We start from the raw sequence: 12,694 nt of genomic DNA, 5'->3' as shown, positions 1-12,694 counted from the left end.
AAGGATGAGTAATTCTGTATGACTCAAATACAGACAAAAAGATAGAGGGGGATGAAATCAAAGATGTACACAGAGTAGCATGCATTATCTTAGATAGATTCACTACAAAATATGAAAGAATTAAAATCAGTTAAACATCTAACCCAAGTAACTAGGAAAGATTACCAAAACATATGTGAGGGAAATGGAATGATTTGATAAAAATATTAAGGAATTTTGGAATAACAGGGAAAGAAAGTAGAATCAATCACAAATTCCCCAGATATGGTTTATGGAAATGGCAGCAGCAGCAACTGCAAGAGTGAGAATTAATTTGATAATCCAAGTAAAGAAAAAGCAAAACCCACACATACTCCCAATTCATAACAAGAAAATTAAGTCATGAAACATATCAGGAAAATTAAAGAGAATTAGGAAATCGTACTTCTCCCAACTAAGTAACAATATCTGAAGTCCAGGAAGAAATGGTATTGTTGGTAAAATTTAAACTGTGTAATTTGACCCGAGAAGAGAATATATCTTAGAGTCTAATAACTGTAAAATAAATTGAGAAAGTTGTCAAGAGATACCTTTGAACAATATTTCAAATGCAGATAATTTCATCATGAAATCTTTTAAAACACCAATAGAAATAGAGACATTCTGTTATTTAAACTGTGCCTGATCTCAGAAAAAGAATGAAATCTTTCCAACTATTCTGTGCATTGAAAATTACACATACATTGGAATCTGACAAAAATAACATAGAGTTTAAAAAAAACAAAATTTCCTATGATTATTAGTGCAGAAATATGATGAACTCTCCAAATTGCTATTACAATATAATAACATATGTAAAATTTTTGCTCATGATAAGAAAAAAAGTGGAATTATCCTTAGAATGAAGGAATAGTTCAACATCAAGAATCTATTGATATGATTAGTTGTATTAAGAAGTATAATATGCATTAAACACAGATAACCTACAAGATTTATTAAAAGATATAAAGGAAGATTTGAATAAAAACGGATATCTTCTATTCTTCATTTGGGCTACTTAAATCTGAAAGAATTAAGATGTTGGGCTACAACATCTGAAAGATGTTGGCTCCACTAAATTAATGTAAACATTCAATGCAATCCCACCAAGATATTTGGAACTTTATTAAACAATTCTAAAGTTAATCTGGAAGAACAATCATGGGGAAATTTTGAAACATTACAGTAATATACTATGTAGTAATAAGGCCATGTAATACTGGCCCCAAATGGGCAAAGCAATAGAAAGGAACAGAAACAATAGATAAAATAAAGTCTATATGGCATAATTTTATCATAAAGTATATGATAAAAATAGCATTTCAAATCAATGACAAATAGATTATTCAGTAAATAGCACTGAGATAGTTAGCCTAATAGAAAAAAGAGTCTATAATAGCATATACCAAAAGCCTATTGATTTGGCTTCCTGGGTTTCTTTCCAATTCTTCTTCTTCTCCCTTATTTACTGCCAGTATGTAAGTGAAGCCATCACCACCTCTCTCCTGAACTGTTATGATAGTCTTCTGACTACTCTCCCCAATTCCAGCTTCTGTATTAGTTTATATTTAAATAAACATCAAAATGAACTAAGAGTTTAAAAAGGTGGACATTCAAAGTAAGAAGTTTATATTAGTAGGAATTTTTAGGAAAGTTTTCTGAGACATGTCAGTCATTCCTTAACTTTGTTTATGAATATATTATAAGGGCAATATTTTAACAATATCTCGTTGATTACATGATTTCAGACTTAGAATGAAAATTTGGAATGTGATACAGAAAAGCTTCTGTGTTAAAATACAGTCACCTCTTTATTATTCTCTGAGTTCACAATCAGATATAGCTTTACTGTGAATAATATAAATAGGAGATGATACAGAGGCATTTACCTTGGTTTGGAATAAATTATATGATATTCTGGGAAGTAGGGGTTTTTTTTGGTAATAATCACCTTTTACATAGGTTCAAATTAAAATGTATAACATTTTCTGGGAAACGAATTAGACCTTGGAACTCACAAAGTATGGTCCTCTGACCAGCTGTATCATCATTTCCTGGAGACTTGTGTGACAGGCAGAATCCCAAGCAACACCTCAGATCTACTGAATCAGAATTTGAATTTTAGGAAAATTTTCATACATTCTTGAGAACATTAATATTTAAGAAGTAAATATTAATTTAACCTAAAATTAATTTAATGTAAGATTATTTTCTGGGATAATCCCAGCTCAATCTGTGATTTGAAATTTCTGTTCCACATCACATAAAGTCACAGGGGATACTCAACTTGGTCGTCTATCTGTCTACGTCTTTTCTTCTCTACCCCTTTGCCAAATGTAGAAATTAATACTTATCACAGGAAAGGAGAATTGACAGAGAAAATTTCCCCTCTTTTTCTTTTTCTATCATACCAAGCTTTATCAAGCATCTGCTGTAATCACCCAAAATACAAATGACTATATTACAGGAAGTAGTATATTTTTCTTCTTTCTAGAAGAAACTATATTTTGCTTTTAATCATTTCAAGCTATATTTCATTGCTAACTCTGGACTATGTTTTTCTATTGCCAAGGGCACTATTTTTTTAAAATTTTATAACACAAAGCATTGTGCAAACATGAAAATATTGGAACAGTTTGTTTCAGTATGTTTATGTTACTCTCTATTATATCTGTAATTTCTATTGGCAACTATTTTCACAGTTTATAAATGACCTTGAAAGTAGTACAAATTTGAATCATATGTCCCAAATTCTGAGAATGTGTCTCTAAATTTGTCTATTTTATATATATATTTTTTCTTTTTTTCTCTCTCTCCCAGATGAGACATTTTTATCATCTCGTTTTATCCCTTCAGTCAAAGTAAACTTGGACAATAATTATGGGTGTGCTTTTTGAAGGATAAGCATTTTCTAATCTTTCTACTCTTGTCACAGCAGGAAATTGCTTATTGTTAGCATGTATTTCTTTTAAAAGCAGTTGATCTATTCAATAAGATAAATCTCGGCCATATGTTGGTAGCCTGAAAAAAATGCCATAAGCAGAAAATATATTGTGAAAATAAAGTGCTTACAAAATTGTCCAGGCTGTCATTTTTTTACAGGTTTAGTAGAAGTTAAACATAAGATGCATATATGTTGTTCTTCTGGATCTTGAAGTGCACAATAATTTTACTTCTTATAACAATATCTCTTTTCAACTACTGGAGAGTTTTCTCAGTGTGTTTTTTTAGACTATGAAAGAGGGAACATTATCTTTTTGTTCCAAAGACATACCTTAGGTTGAATAATTCCTGGTAAGGAGACATAGGGCCTTTATGGAGTGTGGGAGGGAGCTAGTGTTACAGGTCCCCAGTCACAGTGTGGGGTCCCCGGGTGAGTCCAGGGTAGAAAATGGCATCACACACACGCAGTCAATGCTTTGAGGCCACATGGACAACGGGACTGCCCCACAGTTACACTTTACCTGCATTTACTCATTCATTCTTTCAGCACCTGTGTATTGAGCACCTGCACAATTCTAGGTGCTGTTCTAGGCATTCACAACAAAGCACAGAGCAAGATAAAGTTGTCCTCAAGAAGCTGTCATTCTAGTGGAAGAATACAAGCACAAATAAATTGACAATCACAAAATATATTGAATATTAGATAATGAGTATTATGGGACAAAAAGTAAAGCAGGAAAGGAGTACGGGCAGTATTAGGAGGGTTCTCTCTAAATATGGCGGTCTGTTGCACTTCAAAAATCAGTTTGACACTGAGTCTCAGAGTTCCTCTCTATTTTTTTATAGGATGCTGACAAAATGAGAGACACAGAGACTTGTGTTTCAAGACTAACTTCTTTTTCAATTTTTTGTTCATTTATCCTTCATTCAGCTTTTTTAAAAAAAAATATTCTTGATTGTGTAATGTTTCTCTTCACAACTCATTTAGAGTTTACTATCTTTCTTAGTGTAAAATCCAAAATTCTTACCACGGCCTACAAAATCACTACCTGATCTGGTCTGACGCTCCCTGTCTGGCATCATCACCTACCACTCTCCTTGTTCTCTCAGTTCCAGCCACCATGGTCTCTCTGCTACTCCTCAGACACACGAACTCTTATCTAAGGGCTTTTGTAGGGCTGCTCCCTTTACCTTGGCAGTCCATCCTCCAGGTATTCTAAATGCCTTGTTTTCTTACTTAGTGTTGGTCTATGAAAATTACCAAAAAAACATTCTCAAATAAAAATGGAGAAACCTCAATTGCAATAGAGTCAAGAGGCCAGAAGGGGGAGCTCTCATACCTTACAACGATAGCAGAGCCCAAGAGCGAGAAGGAAGACTTCCTCTTTTGCCTGGCAAGAGCTCACCCAATGAGAGACTGTCACAACTCAGCCAATGAAAAGTCACCGTACTTTGAACTCTCAATTCTTACAATGGACTCCTCATTTACTGTACCTCTCCCAACTTCCTCTTCCCCTCTGTAAAATAGTTCTCCTGTCCTTGTCATGTGGCATTTGCTCATGGTTCACCATGGCTGCAGACCCCAAATTGCAATTCTTTCCTGATCCCAAATAAACCCAGTGTTGCTGGAAAAATAAATGGCAATCTATTTGTTTAAGGTCAACAGGTCTTTCTTCAATATGACATCTTCAGAGAAGTCTTCCTTAAACCCCCTAACTAAAAAAAGCACCCCAACCCCCATCAATCTGCCCTCTTGCTGGACCTCAACTTTATTAATAAATAGAGACTGAGTATTTTCATCCTTAGATTGGATGGTCCATGTAGGGCCTCTCAGTGTAGGTGACACTTAGGCTGAGAATCAAATGACAAAGCTAGATTCAGTCATGTGAAAATTAGGAGGAATGCCTTCTAGGCAAATTGATGTAAAAAGTCTAAAGCGTGAGAAGTTTGAATTCTAAAAACATTAATGTGGCTGGAGCAAGGAGGATGAAGGGGAACAAGTTTTTAGATGAAGTTATGTGATATTGTGTTTTATAAGAATGACCAAAATATATTTCTCATATGTATTTGTTCTCTATCCATGGTTCCTGGTTCATACCTCCCCAAACCCTTGGAATTTCCTGAGTGAAAAGAGCAACGTGAGCATTTTTGTTAGAATATTTGGTCTTGTCCTCAGTTCCTGAAATCTGTCTCAGAGCCATAAAGGTAAAATGTGTGTCTTGTTACTCATAACAAGCCCCTGTTCACCAAAACTGGGTTTAGGTTAATGAGGTGATTTTTGGAAAGCACCTAAGGAGCTGGGCTGGTTGCCAGGGGAACCAACCTTGAATAGAGGTGTGGAACTTTCAGTCCCAACCCCTGATTTCCTGCGGTGGGGAGGGGCTGGAGGCTGAATCAATTGCCAATGGCCAATGATTTAATCAATCATGCCTATGTAATGAAGTCTCCATAAAAACCCAAAAGACTGGGTTCGGGGAGCTTCTGGGTTGGTGAAAACATGGAGGAGCTGGGAAAATGGTCCTTCTGGAGAGGACATTGAAGCTCCATGGCCTTTCCCCATACCTTGCCCTATGCATCTCTTCCATCTGACTGTTCCTGAGTTGTATCTTTTTTTTTAATAAACTGGTGATCTAATAAGTAAAATGTTTCTCTGAGTTGTGTAAGAACCACTCTAGCAAATTAAGTGAACCCAAGGTAGGGGTCTTGGGAACCTCTGATTTATAGCCAATTGGTCAGAAGTACAAGTAACAATCCGGACTTGCAACTGGCATCTGAAGTTGGGGGCAGTCTTGTAGGACTGAACCCTTAACCTGTGGAATTGATACATCTCCAGATAGTGTCAGAATTCAGTTGCATTTAGTTAAATTCTTGGACACCCTACTGGTGTTCTGTGGGAAACACTGCCCCCCACACACACACACTGAGGGTCCAGGAACCCAATTTAGATTAGAAACATGGGCAAGAACCAAATCAAGTGAGAATTCTGGTTTACAGTAAAGAGTTTAGGTGTTTTGTACATCGGATGGGAAGACATCATAGAATTTTAAGCAGGATAGTAGTAGTTTTTCTTTTTTTTTTTTTTTTTTTTTTTTTTGCAGTACGTGGGCCTTTCACTGTTGTGGCCTCTCCCGTTGCGGAGCACAGTCTCCGGATGCACAGGCTCAGCGTCCATGGCTCACGGGCCCAGCCGCTCCGCAGCACGTGGGATCCTCCCGGACCCGGGCACGAACCCGTGTCCCCTGCATCATCAGGAGGATTCTCAACCACTGAGCCACCAGGGAAGCCCAGGATAGTAGTATTTTAAAAAGATTACTTTGGTCACCATGTAGTGCCTTTTACAGAGATTACTTAAAACTGTAATGATTGTTATCAGTGAACACTCCTGAGTACCATGAAGAACTTTGAGGGCCCTGATCTAATCTGTGTCATCAGGTAAAATTTCTATTCTCAAGTGTCAGTTGAAGGAAGAGAATCTGAATAAAGAGCAGGAAGAGAAGATGGGTTTGGGGTGGAGAGAAGGTCATTGCATGCAGAGATATGTGTGTGCCGTCCCTGATCTGGTGGAAGCTTGGTGCACTTGAGGATTGAGAGAAAGCCATCATAATTGGAGGGCAGAGATGCCTCGCTAGAGGAGGAGAGTCAGGTAACGGTCAGCCTAACAGGGGCTTATAAGCCATGTTAAGAGCACTGGAAAATCAATGAAGAATTTTAAACAGGGAATTTCATGATCAGATTCTCATGTCTTTAAGGTCCTTCTGGCTCTTATGTATACAATAGGTTTAGGTGAGTGAGAATAGGGCAGTTTGGGTGGGTTTTGGAGGTTCTTATATTGCCAGAACCTATGGCCTTGTCTTATATGGATATTTTATATACACTAGGAGGCCAGAGGATAGAATGGAGTGGAATGCTGGTGGTGGGGATGTAGAGAAGTACATAAGGTCAAGATCACAGATGTATTTGATAGATAGATGGATAGATCATTTAAAATAATCCAGACTTGGTGGTACATTACACAAAAGCTTGAGAAGATGGGACCATCAAAGAGGACTGCTAGGCCCCTGGTTTGTGCAATCAGAGGATGACGCTGCCCTTCACTAAGATAGGGCATTTAGTCATATCACGTTGGTTTCAATATGATATGTTGTCCTAGTCAGTTGTAAAGTGACCTTGTAAAGTCAAATAAAGGCTTAAAGACCATACTATATTAGAGGTATTACCTCATTTTTGAGGACTTTATGTTTTAGATACATTTTTTGCATTTAAGCCAGGAATATTCTCTATAAACAGAAACTCTTTTTAATACTGGTTGATTTTACATACTTATATGTTATGTTTAGCAAGTTAATCTTGTAAATTTTTCTCACAAAAACATATTTAGCAATACATTCTTACCATGAAAATCTTCTTCCTAGCTAATAACTATGATTGATGAAAACTAATTCTGTTTGCCTCAGCTCTAATCTTCTGTTTTCTCACTCTGTAAGTCATTTTTGTCCCTTGGAGAGCAAAGGGGGAATTTTATTCAATGGGTGACACACATTTCCAGGTTTCTTACATTAATCTCCAGATAATGAAAGTTTAAGAATGCTAAGATTCTTTCTTCCATTTCACTTTTTCACATTATTTCCTGAGAGCAAGTCTTTTTTTTGTGAAAAGTAAAATTAACATAACACAAGACTAACCATTTTAAAGTGTAAAATTCAGTGGCATTTAGTATATTCACAATGTTGTGCAAACATCACCTCTATCAAGTTCAAAATCATTTCATCACCCCAAAAGAAATCCTCATAGGGATTAAGCAGTTACCCCTTGTTTCTTCTTCCTCCCAGCCTCTGGCATCCACTAATCTGCTTTCTTTCAATAACATGTTATTTTTTTTTAATTTACAAAGAAAAAATATTTATTATTATCTGTAAATTGTGCACTACATATCTTTTATATCAGGAAAATATACATTAAATATTTGTGTATATCTATGTGTGTGTGTCTATACATACACACATTTTTCTTTTCAGAGTGTCAACTCTTAAACACTTACAGGCACACCACTGGACATACAGCTTTTGCTCAGGAATGAGTAAGGAACAAGGAAATCTGACTAGAAAAATTTAGGCAAAATGATCCCTCAGGAGCCTGCATTCTTAGAATGACTTCTACCCTTCCCTCTGCTCTTTTTTTTTTCTAATAATAATAGTAATAATAACCTTTCTAATAAAGACAATACAATTCTGAGCAGTTAGTATGTGCAAAGCCCTTAGAATTATGACTACTTAATTCAATCCTTACAATTACCTGGAATTTTGGTATTATTATTATTCTTATTTATTTATTTTTTAACATCTTTATTGGAGTATAATTGCTTTACAATGGTGTGTTAGTTTCTGCTTTATAACAAAGTGAATCAGCTATACATATACACATGTCTCCATATTTCCTCCCTCTTGCGTCTCCCTCCCACCCTCCCTATCCCACCCCTCTAGGTGGTCACAAAGCAACTGATCTGATCTCCCTGTGCTATGCAGATGCTTCCCACTAGCTATCTATTTTACATTTGGTAGTGTATATATGTTCATGCCACTCTCTCACTTCGTTCCAGCTTAACCTTCCCCTTCCCCGTGTCCTCAAGCCCATACTCTACATCTGCGTCTTTATTCCAGTCATGCCCCTAGGTTCTTCAGAACCATTTTTTTTTTTTTAGATTCCATATATATGTGTTAGCATATGGTATTTGTTTTTCTGTTTCTGATTTACTTCACTCTGTGTGACAGACCCTAGGTCGATCCACCTCACTACAGATAACTCAATTTCGTTTCTTTTTATGGCTGAGTAATATTCCATTGTATATATGTGCCACATCTTCTTTATCCATTCATCTGTTGATGGACACTTAGGTTGCTTCCATGTCCTGGCTATTGTAAATAGAGCTGCAATGAACATTTTGGTACATGACACTTTTTGAATTATTGTTTTCTCAGGGTATATGCCCTGTAGTGGGATTGCTGGGTCATATGGTAGCTCTATTTTTAGTTTTTTAAGGAACCTCCATATTGTTCTCCATAGTGGCTGTATCAATTTACATTCCCACCAACAGTGCAAGAGGGTTCAGTTTTCTCCACACCCTCTCCAGCATTTATTGTTTGTAGATTCTTTGATGACGGTCATTCTGACTGGTGTGAGGTGATACCTCATTGCAGTTTTGATTTGCATTGCTCTAATGATTAGTGATGTTGAGCATCCTTTCACGTGCTTGTTGGCAATCTGTATATCTTCTTTGGAGAAATTTCTATTTAGGTCTTCTGCACATTTTTGGATTGGATTGTTCATTTTTTTTTTTTTTTTTTGATATTGAGCTGCATGAGCTGCTTGTAAATTTTGGAGATTAATCCTTTGTCAGTTGCTTCATTTGCAAATATTTTCTCCCATTCTGAGGGTTGTCTTTTAATGTTGTTTATGGTTTCCTTTGCTGTGCAAAAGCTTTTGTTTCATCAGGTCCCATTTGTTTATTTTTGTTTTTATTTCCATTTCTTTAGAAGGTGGGTCAAAATGGATCTTGCTGTGATTTATGTCATAGAGTGTTCTGCCTGTTTTCCTCTAGTAGTTTTATAGTGTCTGGCCTTACATTTAGGTCTCTAATCCATTTTGAGTTTATTTTTGTGTATGGTGTTAGGGAGTGTTCTAATTTCATTCTTTTACATGTAGCTGCCCAGTTTTCCCAGCACCACTTATTGAAGATGCTGTCTTTTCTCCATTGTATATCCTTGCCTCCTTTGTCATAACTTAGTTGACCATAGGTGCATGGGTTTATCTCTGGGCTTTCTATCCTGTTCCATTGATCTATATGTCTCTTTTTGTGCCAGTACCATAGTGTCTTGATTATTGTAGCTTTGTAGTATAGTCTGAAGTCTGGGAGCCTGATTCCTCCATCTCCATTTTTCTTTCTCAAGATTGCTTTGGCTATTTTGGGTCTTTTGTGTTTCCATACAAAATTGTGAAATTTTTTGTTCTAGTTCTGTGAAAAATGCCATTGGTAGTTTGATAGGGATTACATTGAATCTGTAGATTGCTTTGGGTAGCATAGTCATTTTCACAATGTTGATTCTTCCAATCCAAGAACATGGTATATCTCTCCATCTATTTGTGTCATCTTTAATTTTTTTCATCAGTGTCTTATAATTTTCTGCATACAGGTCTTTTGTCTCCTTAGGTAGGTTTATTCCTAGATATTTTTTTCTTTTTGTTGCAGTGGTAAATGGGAGTGTTTCCTTAATTTCTCTTTCAGATTTTTCATCATTAGTGTATAGGAATGCCAGAGATTTCTGTGCATTAATTTTGTATCCTGCTACTTTACCACATTCATTGATTAGCTCTAGTAGTTTTCTGGTAGCATCTTTAGGATTCTTTCTCTAGTATCATGTCATCTGCAAACAGTGACAGCTTTACTTCTTCTTTTCTGATTTGGATTCCTTTTATTTCTTTTTCTTCTCTGATTGCTGTGGCTAAAACTTCCAAAACTATGTTGAATAATATTCGTGAGAGTGGACCACCTTGTCTTGTTCCTGATCTTAGAGAGAATGGTTTTAGTTTTTCAGCATTGAGAGTGATGTTTGCTGTGGGTTTGTCATATATGGCCTTTATTTTGTTGAGGTAAGTTCCCTCTATGCCTACTTTCTGGTGGGTTATTATGATAATTGGTGTTGAATTTGGTCAAAAGCTTTTTCTGCATCTATTGAGATGATCATATGGTTTTTCCCCTTCAGTTTGTAAATGTGGTGTATCACATTGATTGATTTGTGTATACTGAAGAATCCTTGCATTCCTGGGATAAACTCCACTTGATCATGGTGTATGATTCTTTTAATGTGCTGTGGGATTCTGTTTGCTAGCATTTTGTTGAGGAGTTTTTCATCTGTGTTCATCAGTGATATTGGCCTGTAAGTTTCTTTCTTTGTGACAACTTTGTCTGGCTTTGGTTATCAGGTTGATGGTGGCCTCGTAGAATGTGTTTGGGAGTGTTCCTCCCTCTGCTACATTTTGGAAGAGTTTGTGAAGGATAGGTGTTAGCTCTTCTCTAAATGTTTGATAGAATTCGCCTGTAAAGCCATCTGCTGCTGGGCTTTTGTTTGTTGGAAGATTTTTAATCACAGTCTCAATTTCAGTGCTTATGATTGGTCTGTTTATATTTTCTATTTCTTCCTTGTTCAGTCTCAGAAGGTTGTGCATTTCTAAGAATATGTCCATTTCTTCCAGGTTGCCCATTTTATTGGCATATAGTTGCTTGTAGTAATCTCTCATGATCTTTTGTATTTCTGCAGTGTCAGTTTTTTTAATTGTTCTCATTAACACAACTTTTAAATATAAAAATAGTATATTTCTTCAGAGTATACTTAACATTTCTTAATATGATAATTTTGCTATATCAAATATGAAAACCTCACCAGCATAAAATTAATATTAAGATCTAAGCTGAAATTTGTAATTGAATACACTAATTTATCTCCCAATTGTTTTATATTCAAATTAATTCAATAAATATTAACTGATACCTTGTATATGTTCATGATTGTAAGGATTAAAAAAATATAATACATGATCCTTCCATTCAGGGAATTAATTTTAGTAAGTTTACTTTGAGTCATCATTCATCAGTATGATCAGTAGATCATAAGAAAAAGGAAAGTTGTAGAAGTTTCCATGATGGGGAAAGAGATTGAGATAGGACTTTAAAACACAGGGATTCAAATCAATGGCAAAAGAAGAAATACAACTCCAGAAAAAGTGAAGAGTATGAGCAAAAATTAATCAGGGAGATGTAGAGACACAGAGATATAAAGAACTTTCCTACAGCATCCTCCAATCACATCCTCCATCTCCAGTTTTTAATCAATGCTTTTCCTTTTCAAGAAAAATACCTAGGGTTAAGTGGGAGAAAAGTGAGTAGGGTCAAGAGTCAGAAAATCAGGGCTTAATTATTGTTATGCTATGTACTGGATTACTATTTGCCTAACTACTAACCCCTATAAACCTCATTGTTCTTATTTGCAAAAGGGACCTTATAATAACACCTGATTTATAAGGCTGCCATTATAGAGCTTTCACCCAGTAGGAAAGTAGAGACAATGAAAAAAATGAACAAATACATATAAATCATGCTAAATGATGATAAGGCCTGTCAGACAAAGGAGAGCAAAGGTGGTTTGGCTGGACAGAGCAGTAGAAGGGGTGTGCCTTTTTACGTATATTGATCAGAGAGGGCCTGTGATAAAAATGGCATTTGAGCAAAGACTTGAATGAAATGATAGACCAAGCCATGCAGTTTTCTAGGGGAAGAATGTTTCAGGCAAAGGAATAGCAAATACAAAGATACTGAAGTGGGTGAACACTTGGTGTAATTGAATATTACTGTAAGGAAAGCCAGAGTAGCTGAAGTAGAAAGACCAAAGATTGAAAATAGTACCAGAAAGGAAGTTGACCTGAGGATGGGTGGGCAGATAAAGGAGGGTCTTATCAGCTGTGGCAAGAATTTTGCATTTTACCATGAAAAATACGAAAAACCATTGGAAGGTTTTAAGAAGTGACTTAAAATGACTTATTTCTATGGAGACTAGATGGCAAGGGGTCATGAGTAGAAGTGAGGAAACCCATTGAAAGGTTATTGCTAGAGTTTAGGTGAAATACAGTACTGCTCTATAAACTGTACTTGTAAACTGTAATATAAATATTTACTATTATATTT

This window comes from Hyperoodon ampullatus, assembly GCF_949752795.1.
Source record: "Hyperoodon ampullatus genome assembly, chromosome: 2".
Lineage (NCBI taxonomy): Eukaryota > Metazoa > Chordata > Mammalia > Artiodactyla > Ziphiidae > Hyperoodon > Hyperoodon ampullatus.
Note: the sequence above shows the minus strand (reverse complement) of the source record.